The sequence below is a fragment of the Ambystoma mexicanum genome, chromosome 5q, assembly GCF_040938575.1.
Source record: "Ambystoma mexicanum isolate Mex_15411 chromosome 5q, UKY_AmexF1_1, whole genome shotgun sequence".
In the NCBI taxonomy this organism is placed as follows: Eukaryota; Metazoa; Chordata; class Amphibia; order Caudata; family Ambystomatidae; genus Ambystoma; species Ambystoma mexicanum.
Window position 1 is genome coordinate 1,383,178,640 of NC_090933.1, and position 25,801 is coordinate 1,383,204,440.

Below are 25,801 nucleotides of genomic sequence, written 5' to 3' on the forward strand. Positions count from 1 at the left end.
CAGAAACCGTGCCACGATCTTTACCGCAAACTACACTGAACTGTATTATCTTGAGCAAAAGACTTTTGAACCATTGACTTTGGCCCTGTTAGGGAGAATTCTCTTTTTAGGCTGAATTTCCTAACCTAGTGAGTCCCCCAGCAGCTTTGCTGGATTTCTGGAGTTTGTTTTTTTCTCCTGCCAAGAGTGAGACTCTTTTTCCTCACACTCTTGGACATGATTTGTGGTGTTCCTTTGAATGTTAATGTGTTTTATGGGCTATGGGGTCTTTTACTCCATAGGGTCTCATGTGTTTTTCCTATGTGTGTTACACAGCACCCTCCGTGCAGTAACACAGGGGTGTCCTAGAGGACCCCCACCATAGACTTCATACCCTGGGACTGACTACTGTCTCCCAGGGCATGTAAAGTCACCATTGGCTTTATTAGTCCCAAATTTACTAACAGAACCAGTACAAACCATCATATTGTGGACGTACTGGTAGGGGCAATTCAATTGCCCCTGGGTCTGTTGTTCGAGGGGGCGCTGTCCTGTCCCCCCTCGTCGAGTTTTGGCTGGTAGCAGTGGATACTACTTGTTATATTCGACCACGAATATATCCCTATGGATTTTTCCCATTGTTCGAGGCTAATACCTTTTAACATAGCCTCGAACATACCGCCGGTTTATTTATTTAATATTAATTCTCCAGTTGGTAGTTTTTGCCAGAACTCGGTTTTAAAATGGCATTTGTGTTCGCCTCTGTAACTCCAAACCAAAGGTCGAGCCCTTTGTTCCACTTTTGGCGGGCTTCTACACAGAAGCCCTCCAAAGTGGTGCCACTCTGTCTGGGTACCACAGGGAGTGTGGGAGGGGGTTTAGGCACCTTGGACCAGGTTTCCTTGCAAACTCAGGTCGCACTCTTGTGTGATTGGCCCAAGTGGTGAGCCACCCCGCTCACCACTTAGCATGTTTGATTGACAGCTAGGCGGAATGAATGGGGGTTCCTTGCATAATAGCAGGGCTTTTGGGACTGGAACTTCAGGTGTCGTCACAGGACCTGAAAATCCGAAGAGGGAGAAGCTGAGCCGACCTGCTACGACGACACCACCGGTGAGGCCCTGCTGAACCGACTCACCACTTCCCAACGACAGAGGAGATCTCCCTGCTGGAGAGTCTTCTTCCCTTGACTGGTGGGAACAACCAGTTTACTTTCTTTCTTCGCTCCCAGGACGTCCAAGTGGTCGAATTGCCCGTGCCAAGCACCCCGGCAACCGGATAGCCACTTACCCCTGCAATGCGAATAAAAGGGCTGCTCCTTTTAAGTGAGAACTCCGCGGCTGGTTTCTTCCCTGGCAGTGCAACGGACTCCTGCTCTCCTCCATGACGAGATCTTCTCTTCCCTCAGACGAAGCACCCTCTTGCACCCGTTGCCAGGAACAACTGCTTCCGCCGGAGCGTTTTCTCCATTCAGGTACCGTGTCCGCCAGTACTCCTTTTCTAAAGATTTCTACAAGGTAATAATAACCCCTTAACCTTCTGGACTGGGCTGGCCGCCATGACCATCTAACTGGTCCCTTTCTTTTGGTCCAACACTTTCTGAACCTTTTGCAAGACTTTTGTGCACTTTCAACCGTGTGACCTTGGACACATTTTTTGACCAGAGCCTCTTAAAGTGGGTCCAGCCGGTGGAACTTTGACTTTACGGTTTTAACCTGCCTTCTTCTCTTACTGTGTTCTTTCCAAAGTGTTGGGATCTGTTTCTATCTTTGCTCTGCCTTTCTCTCCCTTTTTAACCAAGTTATTAGAGTGCCATCTTCGTTAAGCGCTCACCGCTGTCTGGAAATAAGTGTTGCCTTACTTAAGACTTGTCTAATAACCATTGAAGGGAGTGTATATACGTTAGTGACTTTTGTTTTTGAACTGCTTGAAAAGAGTGCCAGTGTGTTTAAATAGATGTGTTTTTAAATAAATAATTATATCTCTATACACCAAGCTCTGGTCAGTGTTTGCTTGTACTACTGTGTTATTTTGACCTATTGTGTATACCCTGTATACTGCCTAACTCTTCTTGAGAGAAGTCTGACTGCTCAGCCAAAGCTACTAGGTAAATATGGGTGGTACAGACTGCTACCAATTGGATTTACTGCCAACCACCTGTAGTCTTACATCTTTTGCAGTGGTCCCAGAGGGAACTGCACAGGTTTCTGCCTAACAGGCCCTAAGCCTTTTCTATCTGATTTTATCATTGTAGTCTCTCTTGTTCGCTTGCCCTGAGTACTTACCTGTTGGTGTGGATTCATTTCTGTTAACTTCTGTCTTTTCCACCCTTTTAAATTGCTGGAGTGCCATTTTGCTCCCACTTTATTTTCTGAGCTTAACTCACAAAATAAAATTTAAGGGAAGTGGTGTGGTGTATTAAGAGTGGTTTTTAGACTGCTTATAATAGTGTAATGTTATACAACTGAAGAGTGAAATAAATGTATATTCTTTTACTTGAAAACCTTGAGTCAGTGTTTGCCTGAATCATAGCGATTGCTGTCCTTTGTGTAACTATTTATACTGCTCACTTACTCTTGAGATAAGTCTGGCTGCTCTGCTACTGCTACCACTTTAACTGTGTAGTACAGGCTTGTACTAAAGGTGAAATTGTACTGTCACTTGTAGTCTTAATTGTGTGTGGTGTTCCAAAGGGTACTGCATATAAATCTGCCTAACAATGGCACCCACGATGTCCGACCAGATCCTCTTCCGTTTTTCCTTGTGGGTGCACGATGGTGAGAAGAGGGCATCATATTGCCCCAGGACTTGCTCCACTAGGATGCCAACTTCTTTTGCACTGAAGCTGGCAGCCCTCTGCCTCTCTGCCGGGGGGTCGCCACTGGTCCCAGATGGAGTTTGGCCTGACATGGCAACCCCCGAGGCAGGTATGGGTGGGCAACTGGGTCCTGGGGCTGGGCTGTGGAGCAATGGACCACCAGTCGGGAGTCTTCTGTTTCAGCAGGGGTGGTCACAGCAACTGGAACCCTGGCAATGGCTGATGTGCAGGCACCAAATAACAGCTTACGTTGGCAGCATTCAGGCAGGCAGCAGCAGATGGCTCGTAGGAGGCTGCTCGGGGCTCTGAGGGCAGGTAAATGGCCTTCTGGGGAGGAGCGTGGTCTTCTGTGTGTTGTCACATGGCCAGCTCAATGCAGAGTGATTCAGCACGTGAAAAAACAGCACACAAGCGTGTTATTCGAGGAAAGGCCCTTGACACGTAAGCATGTAAGTGACGTGACACGCGCGGGTGTTTCCCACGGCACAGGTTATAGGTGAGCGCGGGCCAGCAGTTCGCTGTACATGCTTTTCGTGGAGACCAACGCGTTTGTTTCTTCATCTTGTGGTTTCACACGCGATGACTTCACAGCGGATAGAGTTTATACTTCTTCTTTTGGCGGGGTTTGGCCTGTGCGCGTGTGTTTTTCTTTTCCACGCAAGGCAGACAGTGAGTCGCGCACGCTATTTTTCACACTGTGGGTGCCCCTGTGTATCGCGTATCCGTTTTCGAGGTCAGAGTAGCCTGCGTGTTCCATGCGTATGCATTTTTTGTGTCCCTGGGTGCCACGGCATACTGCAGGAGGTTTATTTCATGCACATGGGCTACCGGGGGTTGCATGCTCGTTCTTATTGTATTTTTGGGGTGCCTGAGCATTGCGTGACCCATCATTTTACACCAGGGGTCACATGCAGCCTTGCAGGAGCACATGGGTGCCTTTAACATCACATACCCTGCCCCCTTCACCCAATTTCCGAGGACAATTGTGTGCACCTCCCATTGACACTAGTACATCTGAGCCATGGTTGGGAGGCCACCAAAGGTTAAAGGCGGCAGAGCTTGGCGTCCTCCCGGTGTTGGGCGTGGTCGGGCACATGGCCGGGGTGACCCGGGAGTACAGGAAGTCCAGGGTGGCCAGGGTGGCCGCAGAGGGGGAAGAGGCAGGGGTGCACCACAGGGGCAGGATGTCCAGCCACTTGCTGGAGCAGCCATGCTACCACACCCTGCGGCTCCAGGAGATGCAGCTGTTGCATCCAACCCAGGTGTCTGCATGACCCGACATTCAGTTACATCTGCTGTCACGGGCCCACTGGTAGTGGAAGCTGCAGGTGCAGCTGTGGCAACCACCACTCAGGCTCGTGGTTGGCCAGTGCATGATGCATTGGCACTTGAGGACTTCCAGGCAGAATTCCAGGTGGTCAGGAAGTCCAAGACTCGTGACCAGGGCTGCTGTGACCAAGGCACATGTATCTGGGGCAGTGGTGACATTTGCTGCCCCAAGCAGCCAAGTGGTGGTAGCTGCATGGCCAGATGCAGCCAACACCACCTCGGCTGTGAGTCTACCAGCCAGGACTGTGTCGGTCACAGACCTTGGCACTGCGGCAGTTGTGGTGCTGGGTCCTGGCAACAGCACCCAGCAGCCACTGACTCAAGTCAGGGCTTCCGTCCTGGTTCCGCCAACCACTCCCTTGGTCCAGTTCACCAGCGCCACTGCCCCTAATGATCATGGTGGCATTTGCCACTCAGGGTCCACACCACCGCCCAAGAGGAGGAAGGGTGCTTCTGCGCAAGACGCTGGGACCTCAGACACGGCTCCGGCCTACAACACGTCGAGGCAGAAGCCTTTCAACAAGCAGAAACTGGACTTCCTTGTGGCCTACGTGTCGGAACACGAACGCAATATACTGGTGGGCTCACACTGCCATACTACGCCTGCCCAGCGTTGGGTCCACTGGCAGCATATTGGTGTGAATGCCATGGGATTTAAGGTGCGCACAGCTCAAGACTGCTACAAGCGTTGGACTGACCTCCAACGCTGTGCAAAAAAAGCGTGCCTCCAATTATGCCTTGACTCAGGTGACTGGCAGTGGGCCACCACCAGAGGAGGATGAACTCACTCGGCACGAGTAGATCGCTGCAGAGTTCATCGAGGCAGGACAAATCCATGGAGTGGGAGTGATGATGGATTATGATGCATCGTCCGGTGAGTGTTAATGCGTGTTTGTCCTGCCCATGTGTGTTTTGCTTGTATCATGTGTTGTGCTTGACTGCCAGTATATGCTATCTACACATGATTGGCATGTGTGACTCATGCAATGCTGGACTGACACGTGCCTGTTCTGATGCATGCTGCATGCAGGACATGTGATGATCACGGGGGCAGTCCTCTTCACCACACATGAACCCTACTTACATGCAAGTCACTTGGCAGCCCCTCCTATCCATTTTCCTGCTCACTGACATGTCTGCATGTGGCCTGTGGTGTTGTTCCACTCAGCACTCAGCCTATGTCATCACATGACTGACGTGTATGTGTGGTCAGCCTGCAAGCTGGTACTCCACATGGGCATGCTTCCTTGCCCCTCCACCCCCCTGCACCTCACTTTCACCATGGCACTGGTGGGTTACATGTTGGACTCCTGCAATGGCCTGTTCCCAGATCCTGTCTACATGCACACTTCCGGAGCAACGTGGAGCCTGCCGCAATTCTAAAATGGCCACCACAACAACGCCAGTAGGTTGCTAGGAAACCCGCTCTTTGTGTACTCCCTGATTGGCCCAGCGACCACAGGAGGGGCCGCAGAGAAAGGGGCTTGCCTGTCTGCACCCACATCCATTCCACATCCAGCCAGGGACCGAGGAGGGCTGGAGCCCCCTCACACCAGCCTGTACCAGCACCGCCATGAGGAACACCCAGCAACTACTAGGTTCACTGAATTCGGAGCTCCGCTCCCTCCACCTGCCTCATTCTAGGTGCTCAGATGGAAGACCTGCGTCCCTCTGACGCCTCCTATTGTTGTTTTCACTCATCTTTGCCCACTATTGTCTCTCCGCTCATTCAGAGCAACGTGGAGCCTGCGGCTATTCTAAAATGTGATCTGTGCCCCGGTCCCACCAGAAGGCGAGAGCTGGCACAGGAAGGGCCCTCTGCCAGGACTAATGTCTGGCAGAGGGACTCCCAGGACCCCCCTTGTTAATTTGCATATTTAAGTAACTTTGGGTCTCACCCTAAGTTACTAGGGGAATCCATACGTGGACCCCTTGCTCACTATTCTTAGAGAGGCACAGATCCACCCTACTGATGAGGTCCAACCAGACCGAAACACGTGTCTGGGGTTTCTGTTGGTACTCTTGTTCAGAGGAGAATTGCCTAGCATTTCGGTGCTGGACTGCCCCAGGGCAGGACAAAGACTGATATGTTTGGGATATTTCTTCTCTGTGAAAGATAGTGAGCTAAAGATTCTGGGTAAGTCTCTCGTAACCAGGACTAATGTCGGGCAGAGGGACTCCCAGGACCCCCTTGTTAATTTACATCACAGCCGAGGCCATAGTACCTTTGGTAGTTCTGATAATTTACGCTATACCCACCACTCATGACCTGAACTTACTAGTCGACACCTACAATGATTGCATGACTAAAGCCATAGACACTATTGCCCTGCTTAAACTGCGTAAAGGCAAACCCAGAGCACATCTGAACTCATGGTTCACCCCCGAACTTAAAACTTTACGCTCAGATAAAAGAAAACTTGAGACACTCTGGAAATCAAGCCCTTCTATAGAAAATAAAATCAACTTAACTAACATCACAGCCACCTATAAAAGTGAAATAATCTGCACCAAAAAAGAAACATTCAACCTCAGAATGAACCAGGCAAACTCCAGCACCAAAGAATGATTAAATATCCTAAAGGAATTAGAAAACCCTAATCCACATCCAGACACCTGTACCAAGGACAAACCCTGGTGCACTAGCATTCAAAATGCTCTTGCCAACACAATCACAGGGCTCCAGACTAAAACAGCTGACAAGCAAACCCAACTCACTTCTTGCAAACCCTCCAGCCCTACCCAGCCATTGACTGCACACCCCAACGCAGGCTTCAAATTCAATCATGCTACCATACCTGAGGTACAAAAAATTATAGCTTCTCTGAAACCATCTCACTGCAAAGGGGACAGCTACCTGCGCTAATCATTAAAGATGCAGCTAGAGATGTATCCCCATTTATGACCAAACTTATAAACTCGTCATTCACCAGCAACTCCGTCCCAAGCAATCTGAAACAATCTTGGGTTCTCCCTTTACTCAAGAAACAAACATTAGATCTGTCTATCCCTACTACCTACAGACCAATTACTACAGTCCCTTTCTTAATGAAAATCTTGGATAGATTTGCAGACCTGCAGATCCAAGACTACTTGGAGAAAAGCCAACAACTAGGAACCCGTCAATCTGGCTTTAGGCGCCAACATGGAACGGAAACTTCCCTTGTTGATCTTAAAAGCCAAATTGACGAACTAAAAGACAAAGGTAGAACTGCCATCCTACTTCTCTTAAATGTATCAGCAGCCTTTGATCTGATTGACCACAATATCTTATGCACCCACCTTTCATCGGCAGCACATTTTTCCAACTCTGCTGTCATCTGGATTCAATCATTCCTCACAAATAGGACCATGCGTGTCTTCTCATCCACAGATGCAGCCGACCCCATCCCGATTACCTGCGGTGTACCACAAGGCTCGTGTGTATCGCCCACTTTGTACAATATATTTACAAAGCCCCTATTTGAACAACTGGACCGTCTGGATGTCACCTACACAAACGATGCAGATGACACCCAGATACTCCTAACATTATCAGGTTCCTATGATCAAGGCGTCAGTCGGATCAACAAAATGTACACCATCATTCAGGCCTGGATGGCCACACATGGCCTCTGCCTGAATGATGATAAAACTGAGCTACTCCTTGTGGGCTCACCCAATTGCTTGGCGAAACTGAGTCACAATTACAGTAGCATCACCATAGATGGCAATAATATTCACATAGCGAAAAATGTAAAGACTCTGGGCTTCTATCTTGATGCCAACACCAATCTCACCAAACAAATCAACATGACCGCTTCTGCCACTGCCTACACGGGTAAGCTGATTAGAGCCTGCAGACCCCTACTATCCTCCAATGCTGCCTCATACTGGCCAGAGCACTTATTCAGTCCAAACTGGACTACTGCAATGGCCTATACCTAGGAGCCAACAAAACTATAATCCACAAACTACAGGTAATGCAAAACAATGCTCTTAGAGCATTAAATATAACTAGAAGACCGCACATATCGGCAACTAGAAAGTCCTGCAAATGTATTCCCATTCAAGAAAACATTTACCCAAAAACCATCTGCCTCACTTACAAAGCCCTGAACCACCAAGCCCCACCATATCTTACAGACAGATTCACCTTGAAACAGTCAACCAGAACCACAAGATCCACTAACACCTCTTGCCTAGTGGTGCCTAGGTTCAATCTAAAAAGAGCTGGCGGAACCAGCTTCCCAGTTCTAGCTGCCCAACTATGGAATAGAATTCCACAAGACATCAAAATTATCCCAACATTTGAAACATTCAGAAGTCACGCCATCACATGGTTACTGAATAAAGAGTAACTATACCCAACTCTTATCGGATACCATGATACCCTATACCGTACACCTTGTAGTACCACCACCCCTTGCAATGCTTAATCTATCTCCTGTACTATGTATGTGTAAAATGTATATTACCTGTATTTAGAACTCTGTATTCTGTATATATTATTTTACCTTGTAACCGTTATCTTCACCTCAAGCGCCCGGATACCTCTGGGTCAGGTGCGCTATATAAATAAAATAAATAATTAATAATAAAATAAACAAAGAAACTTCCCTCTGCAAACCTGCAAAACACATACTGTGGGGTGCATCCTTTGTCCTTGATGCAGGGTGTCTCACTTGGACTGTGCAGATGGCAGATGCTCCCCATGGGCATGAGTGCCCATTCATGCTCCATGTGCATTCCATGCATGCCCCTATGTGTCCCTGGCAGGATGATCATTGTAGTACGTCTCCGGGATTACATACGTTTCATGGTGTTTGGTCATCCATTCCATGCTCACTCTGGTTCAGTCCTGCATCACGCACATGTTTAGGGTGTCTTTGTCTGTGTTGGGCACAGGCCTCACCCTGTAGCAATCCCCCTGCCTCTGTTCAACTGGTGTTGTGGCTTCTGCATGTATGGGTGTACTACCGATGGTTCCTCATGTGTCCTGCCTACCATCCCATTATCATCTGCTGTGGTGTCAGTTGACTGGGATGATGCAATTGACGCTAGCCAACGCTGTCTGCCAATAAACAGTTCTCTGGTGAACCTTTCATTGCCATGCACTGCCTCCCTGCAATTCCACAAAGGGGGAAGGGGGGGTCACTGTATCCCTGCACCCCAGTGCCTGCAATTTGCACATGATGGCTGAACTTGCCCTAACACTGCTGTCATGTTACGAGTTTGACATCACTACGTACTTGTTAATGTAGATAATCGGGGACGTACACATGTACTGCACTGCACCCACCCGCTTCTGAACCATGCTACACCGTTCAACATGCCTACTCACTGCTGCAATGACAAAGTGACCTGGCATGTTTGTTCACATGTTCATCCCTTCACTGTATTGAAACGCACCAGCGCAGGTGCATCCTGTGACACATGTACTCTGTATTGGTGATGATAATTTATTGCAATATTACATGTGTCATGGTGTGTTCTGTTTCACTTGCTGCTGTGGATATTTGGGTGTTCCGCCATGCTTGTGCTACTTGCCATCTATTTGTTGCCATCTGTCATTTTCGGCTCAGATCTGTGCCTGCCAGTGGTTGTGTGTGATGCAGGTGATATGCAACATGCAGTGCATGTGTAGGCTTCACAATTTACATGCATCAATTTCTGCTTTTGGGATACCCTTGCATTTCATTGCCACTGCATGCATGCCGGAGTTTGAGTTGTGTGTGACATGTCTGCGTCATGTGTTGGCTTTCGATGTTGTGATGTCTATGTGTGTGGTATGTGCTGCTGACATGTGTGCTCATGTGTCTTTTGTTTACGTTACAGGTGATGAGGCACTGGAGGCAGAGGATGAGGAAGGATTCCAGACACGGGGGGGTTTACGTCAACAACCTAGCACCAGTGGTGGTTGTGGGGTTGTAGACCACGAAAACCCATTGGTGCTCCAGACCATTCTGTCCAGGGCTGACTATGAGTCAAGCTCTGATGAACTCTCTGACCCCAATGTTGAATTGGATGTGTATCATGACATGTCATCAACGGTGAGTGATCCTGCAGTGGATGATGTTCTGTCCGTGACACCTGCAGTGGGGGTTGTGCCTTCAAGGTATGTCTGCCTGTGGCGGTTATGGGTGCAGGGTCACACTCCACACCAGTTGATCATGCTCCTGGGGCATCAGGTCGACGCAGGGATGTAGTACTGCAGCCACAGGAAGTGCAAGCCCAGCAAGGTCCATATGTTCTTGGCCCAGCAGGTGTAGTGTCCGGCAACGCGGTGGCCATGCGCCACTGGGTACAACTGGGCGGGAGCATGTCATGTATGCCATTGCACAGCAACAGGGGGGAGCTATTGAGATGATGGCTCAAGGCATGGAGCGTGTGTCCAATTCCATCCTTCCCCCCTGATAGGCAGGTGGAGCTCCAGCTGCAGGCAACACAGTTCACGTGCCGCTCGCTCAGGCTGGGCACAGTGGCGTCCGACAGGGCACACCGGGCTGAAATGGTGGCTCTGCGCGAAGCTATTGCTGCTGAGGCAGAGGCACACAGGGAGGCACACAGGGAAGATTATCAATCCCTCAGATCTACTCTGGTTGTGCTCATGATGAGCCAGAGGACACACACAGAACAGAGGATGGATGAGCTTGAAGACCGTATCTCTGCTGAACTCCATGCAAGCCGGGAGAATGTCTATCAGTCATGTGAGGCCTTGCAGGCCGAACTCAATGCAACACGTGAGACCTTGTAGGAGGAACTCCGTGTTTCACGTGAGGTGCTGCATGCAGACCTCCGTACCATTTCTATGCAGAACCAGGCTTACCAGGACCGCATGCTTGCTGCCGTCGAGGGGCTTGCTGGGTCTCGGTGTGGTCAGGCAACTGTGCCACGTCCACCTTCTGATGTACAACCGGAGGGCGACGAAGATGACGACAGATCTCTCACACAGGTTTGGCCGTGCAGGCGTTGAGCCCATGGAGGATTTTATTTTTTATCTCAACATCAACACATGTGGGTGTTGAGGTGCACCCTGCAACTCCGCCCTCCTTGGTGCCCCTCCCCCCGGGTCATATATGGACATTTTTCTTTTTGTTTTCTATTATTGTTTGTCTATTGTGCATTCATGTGACAGTGTGGTGCTTTGTGGTATCTGAAAGCATCCACTGTGTGTTTAGCTGGGCCCATACAGGCTTGTCTCGTGTATGTGTTTGTGGCTTGGGGTCCAGACTCATATGCCACTTCTGCTTCCCCTTTCCATGGGCTCGCAAGGATGCCTCAGTGTGACAGCAACTTACACAGGGGCATTGGGCTTCCATCATATCTGTGGCCAGTCTGCAGTCCTACTTGTGTATACACCCCGAGTGGGGATTCCCGATGGTTTCTCCACTGCATGTCTGCACTTCATTTTGGTGAGTATTTTGTTGACTGTGCATTTTATCATGTTGCTTGTGATGCTTTTTATGACTTGCCTGTCTACGTTGTTGATGCACTTCATGCTGTAGGCGGTTGTCACGCCTTGGGGGAGATGGCGGGTTTGGAATCGCTGGTGCGGCAGTCCACCATTGAATGTTCATTCACGTTTCCCCTTACGACCTGTGCGGGTCTAGTTCTTTTGCTTCGCGCACGTAACCAGTAGCACTTATTCTGCTGCTTCCGGTTCACGGGAGCGTTACAATGTTTCCTAGGTTTCGCCTGTGTTGCCAGCGCTTGTTGTGCTTTCTCCGTGCGGTTCGTTTTGCTTCCTCCTGGTCCTTTTCCTCTGTGCTTTGCCCTTTGTATTCCGCTTACATTTCTGCCGCCCGTTTCGCTCCTTTCTTGCCTTTGGTGCTCCTCCTTGCTCTGTTTCCCTTCCCTTCCTCTTCAGACTTCTCGTCTGTTTCCTTATTTTCCCTTTGCTCTTCAGGTTGCCTTCTATCAATTCTTGCATCCTCCTGCCTTCCCGTGGACCTCAGACAGCTCAGCTCCAGCCTGAGGCATTGACATAGGGGTTTTTTATGCCATTGGCTTTTTCCCCTCCTTGACGGCCATGGAGGATCGTCCACCGCCCCACCTATACGGTGGCACTGTGACGTCCTTCCGTGTACGTCCATATCTGCATAAAAAAAAAGGACAGACCTGGAAGCAAAGACAAAAGGAAGCCCAGGAGAAAAGACAAAGGTGAGGTGGAAGGGGAAGGTGTTGAGACGGAGTCCTCCTTTGAGGTACAGGACATAGCAGACCCTTGTGACAGCGGTATCCTGCACCCTTTAGCTGTCAAAGCCACACTGATGATGGAAGGGGGACATGTGGTGACAATGTCACGTTGGAACACTTGGGCTACAGTGATTGTTCACTGTCTGACATTGTCGATGTGGCGTACTCTATACATGATATGTTCTGCTGGTCAATGGATGATCCTGTGTTGGGTTTGCTTTTGAGGTGTCAGGGGATTGGTGTGGTTTACCACACTGGGGGTCCACAAGGGCAATGTTCACATGTGATGTGTACAGTACACTGAGGGTCACTTCATTTCCCATGCATGTATTGAGTGCATGTCCATACTGACACACACACTTAGACAACGCACCCCCACACAAACAACCACACCAACATGCCCCCACGTGCACACAGATTGCCTTCTCAGCCATGCTGTGTCCATGCAGCACATGATCACTTTCAATTTTGTGATCGTGTACATGCGTCACAGGGTACTTTTGGTTGATTGAACTTTTTTTTATGATGCTCAAGGTGTTTCCCCAATGCAAAGCCCACTCACTGTGCTTTGTGGTGTGGTGAGCGGTGTGCTGCTTGGGACAAACACGCAGCACATGGTTCTTGTATTTGCGGATTTCTATTGCCAGATGTGCATGCCAATAGGCATTCTGACTTTTGTTGCTTGTACCGCTGATGGCATGCATTTGTGTCAAACTTTGTATGGGTGGGAGATTTTTAGTCAGTCATTTCATCAGATTGCATGTCAGGTGTAATTGTCTCTGGCCTGTTTCCATTTGTCACGTGGCACTTCATGACGAATGTGTCATGTGTTGTGCATTTTGTTTGCTGTTTTGCTGTTGCATGCCATGGCATGGTGTGGCAGCCGGGGGACATGAGGGTTGGGAGGGTTTAGGTGACATACCAGTATTTTCATGCCCTGTTTTGCAGGGGGTGGTGGAATATGCACCTTGCATGTGTTCCTTTTGGTCACACGGGATTGGTTATGTTTAAGTAGCTAGGGATTCACACAATGTGGCACTTCTGTTGACACATTCTCAGGGTAGTAAGGTTGTGACAGTTGACTGTCCCTTTGTCATCATCGATTGTCACCTGGTATGTGCCAGGCCTGTGTGCATTCTGCAGGGGTGGGAGTTTAGGTGAAGAATGTTGCCACAAGCTGGGTACGGGCTGCCTCGCCACGTGCCCTTTGCCCTCCCATGCACAGCGCCTGTGCATGTGGTTGGGGATGTGGGGGCACCACCATGTCCACCGGTACGCCTCGCTGTGTTGCAACATTGTGCAGCACACATGCTGCCACAATGATCCTGCACAATACTTGGGGTGCATATAGTAGCTGCACGCCAGAGTGGTCAAGGGAGCGGAAACGTGACTTGAGCACTCTGAATGTGCGCTCCACTATGGCCCTGGTTGCAATATGGGCTGCGTTGTATCTTACCTGGGGTGGTGTGTTGTGGTTCCGTATTGGCGTCATCATGTGGGTGCTCAGAGGGTAGGCACTGTCCCCTGGGGAGGTGATAATGGTTGTGATTAGTTGGGTTTCCTATTTGTCTGCGTGTGACATGCATGCATGTGCACATGCATTTGTACTCACCAATGAGCTATGTGTTGCCGTGCCTCCCAGCTTCCAAGTCCCGGCTCAGGGCAGACATTCTGTATATGAAACTGTCATCGGTGGACCCTGGATAGTTTGCAGAGACAGAGGTTGTTAGGCAGAATCATGTGCACTACCCTTTGGGAACACTACACACAATTAAGACTACAAGTGTAAGTACAATTTCGCCTTTGGTACAAGCCTGTACTACACAGTAAAGTGGTAGCGATGGCTGAACAGCCACACTTCTCTCAAGAGTAAAGTGAGCAGTAGAACAAGTTACACAAAGGACCAACAATTACAGTGATTCAAACAAACACTTTCTCAAGGTTTCTTGGTAAAAGAATATACATTTATTTACACAGTCAGTTTGAAAACATTACACTAGCAAGAAATGCTCAATATCACACACTAATAAACCACAAATACACAACCGGTAAGTAAATGAATAAGTTCAGCTCCCCTGAAGTGGGAGCAAAATGGCACTTGAGATACTTTCAAAAGGGGTAAAAATACAAGGATATAAGAAAAGACAGCACAAATACTTGCATAGGCAGGGCAAAGGGTTTCAGTAAACTACAACCAACAATACAGTTCATAGGCCTGGGCCAAAGTCAATGGTTCAGAGTCTTTGTATAGGATAGCACAGTTCTGGTAGTAAACGCTTAAGTCTTTGCCACAGAGTTTAGAAGAATTTGGCTAGGCGAAAAGTTTGACGAATGTTTAGGGAAGGACAAGCCTTCGAAGTTGAGAAAGTTTCCACAGACTTTCGCATGGGCGAAAAGATTTCCGGACCGCGTTTGCACAGTACCTTTGTATTGAAGAAGAGCTGTAGCTGAGGCAGTTGTTCCTGGCAGTTTGAGCAGATCTCGCTGTTCCTGAGCTTCAGTCATAGGGGCAAGAAGGAGGACGTCGGCAGGTACCTGCACTGCCCAGGGATGAGGCCAAGAGCTTAGTAAGGCGTTGGTTTAAGGTGTGAGTGCCTTAAAGTCCAGGAGTTGGTTTCCTTCCCTCTGGCTATCCGGTTTTCAACAGCACTCTGATGAAAATTCGACCAGATGGGGACGGTGTCCTGGTGGCTTACGAGTTGGTTGTTCCCACCAAACTCAAGGGAAGAAGTTAACCTTGAAGGGCTTCTCTGTCGATGGAGTTTCAGGCAATTTGGTCCTGCAGCAGGGCTTCACCAGTCATCCAGGAGTTGCAGCAGTCCTCTTCATTCAGCTGGTCTTTGGTTCTTTCGTTCCAGTGGTCGACTCTGCTTTCCATGTCCCAGAGACCTGCTTTTAAATAGTTTTCCCCCATTCATTCCAGCCTGGCTGTCACTCGCACAGCAGGGTGGCTGTCCTTGCCGGACAGCCAGCTGGCCAATCATGCCAGAGTGCATTCAGGTCTCCTAGGAGACTAAGCACAGGGAATTTCGGGCACCTCACTCGCATCATGTCCACCCCAGACACCCTGGCGCCAGAGGAGGACTTCAGCACTGAAGCCCGCCAAAGGCCAAATGAACAAAGAGACCAAACCGGGTTTGGCGCGCAGAGACAGACACAAGAAGGACCTTTCCTAAAAGAAATGGCAAAAAAAGTCGACCAGAGTATGTTTTTACAGAGGTTTTGGGCGCTATATTGAAAAACATGGCTGAACCAATTTTTAGCTACCATTGTTCGCGGTCAGGAAAAATCATGGTAGTTTGATTTAAACCACTGCCACCAGCCATTTAAAGTAGGAAAGCATAACATTTGACTGTTACATGAGTGTCTTGACTCAGGGGAAGCTAGGCTACCCCTCAAGCAGTCTATTTAATCCAAATTAAAGACCAGATTAATTGCCGTTCCAAATATGTGATATATGCTATTATATGTACGTGTGGGAAACTGTACATTGGGAGTACCATCAGAGAACTTCGCATCAGGATTCGTGAACATTTAGCAACCATCGGAAGTCAAGATAGAAATTTACCACTAGCTGAACATTGGCAGAAACATCACCAAATGGAAGATAAACGCAATATCCAATTTATCGGACTTAAAAAGTCTGATAAATTGAGAAAGGACTTTATGATTGCCTAGGCAACATGACATATACACCTGTAGTCAAAGGCTCGGCATTCCAAACCCGACACTTCAGGCAGGAACCAGATTTTGAAGGTAAGCCCCCAAGCAGCAGCGTAAACCCACTTAAGCAACCCGCCAATCACAGAAGGGTGCGCACGTAACATGCAGGCTCTAGCAGCCCTGTCTGTTGCTTAATGTTATCACCGATTACGGACGATTATTTTTAGAAGGCTAATGGGTTTTTCGTCGACTAACGCACAATATTTGAAATGGGTATTTGAAAACCGCGTGCTTGATAAAATGACAACATGTATAGTGTAATTATAACATCATGACGTTCTCCGCCAATGCATATTTAATTCATAGAGATGTTTTCATAATATTGGAAATACGAGGAACAAGACGATATGAGAATTATTAGAATCAGAGGGTATACTAAACTAATAATTTAAAATTCACGAGCAAGATAAACATGGGAAACCTCACGGTTTGCCTTTGTTTTCCTCCATTTTTTGTGAAGTGCTAAGAGCGCTTTTGAGTCTGATGGGACTCGTTCTACGAATACGTTATTAGAGAGAAACTGACACCCTGACGACAGGTAAGCATTACCTGGAGGCAATTGGAAACTATTAAATAAGTCAAAAGTGTACTTGAAACCTAACCAGAAGCCAATGTATTTTCTTTCCCTTCTTCTTTTTTTCTCTCTCTCCCTTTTTTTCTTCTTACATGGTCAATAACAACGCATCCTTTCCCCTTCTCTCTACACAGGATTTTTTTCCCTTATGTGTGATCAACACAAACTGGATTTTCACACGCGATAGGCCCTGTGTGAGCGGGGAGCGTGTATTACTGGGGTTCGCGTGGATTTTCATACGCGATTGGCCCTGTGTGTGCGGGGAGCGTGTATTACTGGGGTTCGCAGTGTTTTTCACATGCGATAGGCCCTGTGCGAGCGGCGCGCGTATATAACTGGGGTTCGCGGGAAGTTCCACACGCAATTGGGCTGGGTACGTGTATTTCAGGGGTGCGCGGGAAGTTTTACACGCGAATGGGCTGGGTACATGTATTTCACGGGTGCGCGGGAAGTCTCACACGCGAATGGGCTGGGTACATGTATTTCAGGGGTGCGCGGGAAGTCTCACACGTGAATGGGCTGGGTACGTGTATAACTGGGGTTCGCGGGCAGTTCCCCACGCGATTGGCCTGGGTACGTGTATTTCAGAGGTGCGCGGGAAGTCTCACACGCGAATGGGCTGGGTACGTGTATAACTGGGGTTTGCGGGACGTTCCACATGCGATTGGCCTGGGTACGTGTATTTCAGGGGTGCACGGGAAGTTTCACACGCGAATGGGCTGGGTACGTGTATAAATGGGGTGCGCGGGAAGTCTCACATGTGAATGGGCTGGGTACGTGTATTTCAGGGGTGCGCGGGAAGTCTCACACGCGAATGGGCTGGGTACGTGTATAACTGGGGTTTGCGGAAAGTTCCACACGCGATTGTCCTGCGTACGTGTATTTCAGGGGTGCGCGGGAAGTCTCATACGCGAATGGGCTGGGTACGTGTATAACTGGGGTTTGCGGGAAGTTCCACACGCAATTGGCCTGGGTACGTGTATTTCAGGGGTGCGCGGGAAGTCTCACACGCGAATGGGCTGCATACGTGTATAACTGGGGTTCGCGGGAAGTTCCACACGCGATTGGCCTGGGTACGTGTATTTCAGGGGTGTGGGGGAAGTTTCACACGTGAATGGGCTGGGTACGTGTATAACTGGGGTTTGCGGGAAGTTTTACACACGAATGGGCTGGGTACGTGTATTTCAGGGGTGCGCGGGAAGTCTCACACGCGAATGGCTGGGTACGTGTATTTCAGGGGTGCGTGGGAAGTCTCACACGCAAATGGGCTGGGTACGTGTATTTCAGGGGTGCGCGGGAAGTTTTACACGCGAATGGGCTGGGTACGTGTATTTCAGGGGTGCGCGGGAAGTTTTACACGCGAATGGGCTGGGTACGTGTATTTCAGGGGTGCGCGGGAAGCCTCACACGCAAATGGGCTAGGTACGTGTATAACTGGGGTTCGCGGGAAGTTCCACACGCGATTGGCCTGGGTACGTGTAGTTCAGGGGTGCACGGGAAGTCTCACATGCGAATGGGCTGGGTACGTGTATAACTGGGTTACGCGGGAAGTTCCAGACTTGATTGGCCTGGGTACGTGTATTTCAGGGGTGCGCGGGAAGTTTCACACACGAATGGGCTGGGTACGTGTATAACTGGGGTTCGCGGGAAGTTTTACACGCGAATGGGCTGGGTACGTGTAATTCAGGGGTGTGCAGGATGTCTCACACGCGAATGGGCTGGGTACGTGTATTTCAGGGGTGTGCGGGAAGTCTCACACGCGAATGGGCTGGGTACGTGTATTTCAGGGGTGGGTGGGAAGTTTTACACGCGAATGGACTGGGTACGTGTATTTCAGGGGTGCGCGGGAAGTTTTACACGCGAAAGGGCCTTGCGCGGGAATTTCCTTACGCGAGTTCAGCAGGGTACGTGTATTACGGGGGTGCAGGGGAGTCCTACACGTGATTTGGCAGTGTGGGTCCTCCCAGGTGTTCCCTGTACACCCTCCACATCCCATGCAGGCAGCCCACACCACAGGGGACTACTCCGCACCCCTGGTCATGTCCCGCAGGCAGCCCATCCACCATGGGCATGCCCCCCAGCCAAGCCACATGTCAGCTTGCACTACTGATCACCAACGCATGACCCCCTGCACTCCCACCCCCCAGCAGTGCAGGGCACCTGCCAGCAGGCCCCCACTCATGTCCCCCTGCACCCCTACCCCCCAGCAGTGCATGGCACCTGCCAGCAGGCCCCCCACTCATGTCCTCCAGCACCCCCACCCCCCAGCAGTACAGGGCACCTGCCAGCAGGCCCCCACACATGTCCCCCAGGACCCCCACCCCCCAGCAGTGCAGAGCACCTGCCAGCAGGCCCCCACACATGTCCCCCAGCCAACACGTCATCACAATCCAGATCCCTGTCCCTTATGCCCAGCCTCCACAGGCCAAAGACCCACCCAAGTATTGCATACACCCACATAGAAATGCCAATCATATGATACAACCCCAATGGCAAGTATCCCAATGAACACATGTCCCTCACACACACACACAATGGGTGCAAGTGAATGTCAAAACCCAAATCATGACATGCATGAAACCAATGAGATGATACCACAAATGGAAGTATTAAAATAAATATATTAAAGAAAACATGAATGTAAAACAACTCAAACACACAACAATGGGAATAAGAAAAGAAATGGTCCATCTCCGATAATTAATGCAAACCAAGAAATCATAAGCAAAAGAAATCAAAAATGAAATGTTGTCCAAAGTTACAGTCCAAATAATGCAAATCCAAGGGACAAACCAAAGTAAAAACCATTGCTCCATGGTGAACACAGAAAAAATTTAAAAAATAGATACATCCAATGTCGAACTATTTACAATCGAAGAATCCAGGGTCCATGAGCCCAACTCAATAAATGAAACCTACCAAAAACTACTACCTAATAAAAAACTATATACAAAAATGTGGTCCATTGTCCAAGCGGTCCAAAATAAAAAAAGCAAAAGGAAACCTAATACTAACTAACTAACTAACAAACTATTTACAAGGGCAGCGGGCTAGTCCGACGGCTCACTCTTGGAAGTCCCAGGCCAGGGCATCATCGAACTCCTGCTCGATGTCCCGGAGGCGGTCCTCTTCCATGGCCCCGAGGGTTCGCAGGGACGATGACATCTGGACCTCCAGGTCCCTGCGAATGGCCTCGAGGCACTCGGCCCGCCTCAGGGCCCTCCGCATGGAGTTCTCCGCCCTGACCATTGTGAGCCGTGCCACTTCTGCCCGCTGCCTCTCCGCATCTATCGCATGGCCCAACCGCTGCCACACGGAAGACATATCCCGTCCAGGGTCCTCCTGCCCTATGGCCGATACCTGCCCCTCCGATGTCGATGGCCCCGAGCCATCATTGCTCTCACCTACAGCCTCCTCCTGCAGCTGCTGCTGCTGTCCATGTGCCCTGTCCGATGGTGCCTGCACATCCTCCATCTGCTGGTCTCCAGTTGTGGTGCCCACCCCTGATGGACCACCGACTCCCGACTGTGGCAGGGATGGGATCTCCACTAAGCTGGCTGTGTTGGTCAGGCCAGGTCCACAGGGGGCCCTGGTGGAATCTGGGCCGGAAGACGATGTGGAGAACAACTGGCGCATAGCCCCCACAGAGGAGGAGAGGTCCGCCAGAGTGCGCAACACATGTAGCAACCCACCGACCAGGGCCCCTCCCAGCAGTGCCACGTCACGACGCTGCACTTCGTGATGGCGTGCGTTCTCCGCCCAGGAGGAACGCACGTCATCACGAATGTCACGCGTGCGCAATGCGACACCCACCAGGACGGAGCCCATGCGGTCGCAGTACCCCTCGCCCGCAGGTAGTGGAGAGGCAGGTGACATGGCACTCTCCCCTACCTGCGGACGGGCCTGGGATGGGGCCTCCCTGCTGGTGCATGATGGTGCAGTCACAGGGTCAAGGACAGCTACATGCACAGGCCCCTCCGCGGTGACCTGTGCTGCCTCCTGACCCTGGCTCTGGACTGTACCACTTGCACCAGTGGTACTACCCCCACCAGGCCCCGTGTGCGGCTCAGTAGCGGGCTCCTCCTCCTCTGTGGAGACCACCAACCTGGATGTCTCCACACTGTCTTCCGCCATTGGAAGCCCCTGTGGGGGCTCACCCGGCCCTTCCGCCACAGCCGTTGTGGCAGACACAGCACCAGCCCCCTCGCTCCCGGATGATGGTAATTCTGGGAGGGTGGCTGGGCCATGCGTTGTCGCCCAGTTGAGGCATCCCCGCTGCTTGCCTCCACAGCGCCGTCTCCGCCCTCTTCTTCACTTGACGCTGCGTAGAGGGAGACATAGAACACAAGCATCAGGGTACAGCACAAAATACCCTAGACAGGAAACAATAACACATAAGTGGCACTGTCAAATGTCACTTCCATCCTGTCCTTCCACAACACATGGGTCAATGCATGCAACACACATGCAGAAACACTCCTGGCGCCTGCAATCAACATCAACACCCATGTACAAGGGCCCCTGTAAACCAAGATGTTGCCTTCAAAGTCACATGCATCCATGTCATTTCAAAACACACACTTCTCTGGCGCACACACACACACACACACACACGTGCACCATACATGTACATGACATCAGCACCCATTCCTCATCCCCCCTCCATGTCCAGGAACACAGACTGGCATGTTTTCAGGTGTGCATTCTGCATAGAGGTCCCCATGTTGCATGGAAACACATGCACCTACCATATGGTTCACACATAACTGGTCCCACATGCATGACCATGATGTCCCTGCACACACACATATCCATACATGGCACATACAGGCAAGTATCAGACTACCAGCACACTGCAACATGCCCTGTCTCACACAGCAATGCTTGGCCACTTACCGCTCGACTACAGACGGGTCTGCCTCCGAAGGATCTGGGCATGGAGCGCTGGGGGTACACGTTCCAGGACCCTCATCTGGATGTTGCTCAGGCTGACCTGGCCCCCCTCCGCGAGGATGTTGAGGGTCCTGGACCTGAAGTCCTCCCAGCGCTTCTTGACATGTTGGAAGTCGCAGACTGCCACCCCCTCCGCGTTGATGGCAGTCACGATGTCCGTCCAGATCCTGGTCCGTCCTTCCTTGTTGGCGCATCTTGTTCCGAAGAGGGCATCATACTGCCCCAGGACTTGCTCCACCAGAACACCAACTTCTGTGGCAGTGAAGCTGGTGGCCCTCTGCCTCTCTGGCTGGGAGTAGCCAGTGGTGCCAGATGGTGTAGTGCCCGATCTGGCAACCCCAGAGGCAGGCGTGGGTGGGCAACTGGGTCCTGGGGCTGGGCTCTGGAGCGATGGTATCCCAGTCGGGAGTCTTCTGTTCCAGCAGGGGTGGACACAGCAACTGGACCCCTGCAGATGGCTGATGTGCAGGCACCAAATGGCAGGGCACGTGGGCAGCAGGCAGTCAAGCAGCAGCAGATGGCAAGTGGGAGGCTGCTCGGGGCTCTGGGGGCAGTGATTCGGCATTCTGGGCAGGAGCGTGGTCTTCCGTGTGCTTACCCGTGGCCAGCTTGATACGGAGTGATTTGGCACGTGAAAATGTTGCACGTCAGCGTGTAATTCGAGGAAAGGCCCTTAGCGCGTAAGCGCGTTAGCACGCATACATGATTTCATTGGACCAAAGGCCCTTAGCGTGTAAGCGTGTCTGTGATGTTTCGCGCACGGGCGTTGCCCTGGCAGGGCTTGAAGATCCCACATGCCTTTACATTGCTCTGTACGTGCTTTTCGTGGGGTGCGGTGCGTGTGTTTTCCACGCATTAGGGTTCACACGCTATTACTTCACAGCGGGTGTTGGCTACGCGTTCTTCTAAACGCAAGGCAGACGGTGAGTGGTACCCCGCTCCCCCAGGCCCGATCGCGTGTAAGGCTTACCGCGCACCCCTGAAATACACGTACCCGCTCCCCCAGGCCCGATCACGTGTAAAACTTCCTGCGCACCCCTGAAATACACGTACCCGCTCCCCCAGGCCCGATCGCGTGTAAGACTTCCCGCGCACCCCTGAAATACACATACCCGCTCCCCCAGGCCCGATCGCGTGTGAAACTTCCTGCGCACCCCCGAAATACATGCACACGCTATTTTTCACACAGCGGGTGTCCGTGTTTGTCACGTACCCCTTTGCACGTCATTTGTCCTAGAGGGCCACAGTATGGGACATTCATCAGAGATGTATATGCATGCTTTTTGTTAGCGCACATTTTTTTTAATGCGCAGGGACGCTACCGCCTGCCTTCGTGTGGCGGAGTGTGGCGGACGTGTTTGGGCCTGTGAGCATCTTTGCCCATGCAGCGTGTTTCCCATTTTCTATTCCATGAATACGTGTTGTTCGTGTGCGTGTGGGCGTTCTGTGTATTTCCCTGCAGTACTTCCCAGTTACGCCTTCTTTTTCAAGCGTTGTTCCCCATTCCGCGCATTCCGCCCCGTGTTCCGACCACTTTTTGGTGTGTGCGCTAAGGTGGTGTGCATTCGCTGTGTGCGCTGAGCACGGCGTTAAGGATGTTGCAATGACGTGTGCGCCATGCACGGGTTTGGCGCACATCCCGAGGAAAACACGCGCAGTGACTTCCATGAATCGCACGCGTGCGTGTGCGCCTGTTTTTTCACGCTTGCGCCTGCTTGCGCCAAGATTTTCGGCGCACGTTGGTTCCATAAATCTGCCCCATGATCGTTGAGCATTCATTGGATCTTGAAGATCTAGGCTTTCTGATATCGGAGCCGTGGGGGGAGTTCCCTCATTCAAAATCTAAAATCAACAAACCCGAAATCTTAAAAAGATCCGAAGATCTAAAAGAACGAAGAACCATAAAACCTCTTCAAACATCGAGAGCTAAATTAAATGCAAAGGAACTTGAAGAAAGAGTAGATTTGTCCCTGGAAGACGGGGACACTTGTCAACCTAAAAAACCTATTAAAATCACATTTGACTGTACCGAGAATGAAACTTATTTACAAAGCTCGACTGAGGACAAACGAGAGCGTAAAGTTGATGAAACAGGCTGGAATTGGGTGGCAAGGTCCCTAAATTTGAAAGATATTCAATAATGCCAACCAGAAAATACATCTACGTTCTTACAGGTCGGTGCATGGAATACAAGAGGCTTCACGCATCTGTTCAATAACAGTTTGGGAGGCCTCGAACCACTACATATTATTTGTCTGCAAGAATCGTGGCTCTTGAATGAACCAGTTGTGGAAAGTTACGAAATCGCTTGGAATCCAGCGATTAGACAGCCTAGAGGAAGATCAATGGCAGGGCTTTTACCACTTGTAAAACAGAATCAAGGCCTACGAATAATAAAGAGTGTCAATGTGACCCCTTATATCCAATATGTGATCGTTGTTACAAACTGGACTGGGGTGATTAAGGAAACAATCCATATAATAAACTTATATTGGCAACACGAAGCCTCTGATGAATGGGAGTACCTCGATGCGATAGGGGAATTGATAGATGTTATTCTGTCAAATGAAGAGAATGCAAGGATTATACTCTGCGGCGACCTTAATATGGAATGCTTGAAAGGTCCAAAACTGCAAGGACAAACAGTTCCACCTAGGTCAATATCACAACATAAAGTCCGTCTTATTCAAGCATGGGAAGAGGAGATGGAAGTACGAGGTATGAAAATGTTAAATGGATGTACGTATGGAGACATGGAGAAACATTAACTCGGAATCAATCCTCGATTACTTTTATGTTTCAGAAAATATAATTGCGGACACTGAATCATTAAATGTAATTAACATGCAAAATAGTGATCATGACTTGGTAAGAATAACTCTCCGAGGTATAAAAAACAATTTACAAGATATATGGAATCACAAAGTCATTAGTACTCCAGGCAGAAATCGGCTAAAATTAAATGAACATCACATTATGTCAATGACAAACGCGTTAACAAGAGAACCATCAAAAATAAACACGGACCAAATTGAATATCCAACTTTACTACAGGCCTACAATGTAACCTCCCGTAATAACAGATTAAACAACTTTAAGCGGCTACATGTCCATGACAGAGAGGTAGTGGCTAAAAAACGTGAACTGAGGCAAAAAATCAGAAGGCTACAAAAATATCTAGACTCAAATTATATGCAAGATAAAAAGGAGCTGCAGAAAACATATAAAAACTGGTTGCGGACACACAAGAGCATTATGATTCAGAATGATGCTGAAAAAATGCTCCAAATCCTGGGCAGTAAAAATGGACGGACGTTCTGGGAAGCCATAAACAACTTGGCTACGCCCCAACAAGCTATTCAGATTAATATGGTGAATGAAGCGACATGGTTTGAACACTTTGTAAACTTATTCACCAAAAATACTGATAGCTACTATACCGATCCAAAGCCATCAGAAGCCTGGGAGATCACTATCGAGAAGGTTGATATTCTCGAGAATATAAAACGGTTAAGCTCATCCAGAGCCCCCGGCCCTGATGGCCTCACAAATTATTTATTGAAATTACATCCTGAGGCCTGAGCCGAGTTTTGCTTCATCTTATTCAAAAATATCATTGAAGAAAAAAGAATCCCTACTTCTTGGAAAAGTGCCATTATTATTCCCATTTTCAAGAAAGGTGTGAGAACAGATCCAAAAAACTACAGACCTATCGCCCTCATGGACGTTGTTGGAAAGATCTTTGCAACCCAACTATTATCACAGCTGACACAGTGGATAAAGGACGCAGGTCTGGCAGATCATCGCCAAACTGGATTTTCAAAAGGAGTTGGATGCGGATTGAACATCATGATCATCAACCTAATGAAAATGGAGGCGATTCGAACAAAATCAAAAGTTTATATGGCCTTCGTGGACCTGGCGCACGCTTTTGATGGTATTGATCGTGAGCTATTATGGTCTAAACTTAATAAATGGGGATGCCCTTGGAGACTGCTGGCTGCAATTAAGCAACTGTATACTGATACCACCATTAAAGTCAGACTAGACTCGCAAGGAACACTAACGGATCAAATTAAGACATCTCGTGGTGTCAAGCAAGGCTGTCCCCTGGAGCTACCTTGTTTAATGCCTTTATTTCAGATATCGGAAGGGTGTTTTAAACAACCAGATCATTTGCACCAAAATTAAATGGAATCAAAATTGATTATATTCTATATGCTGATGACATTGTTCTAATGGACCTA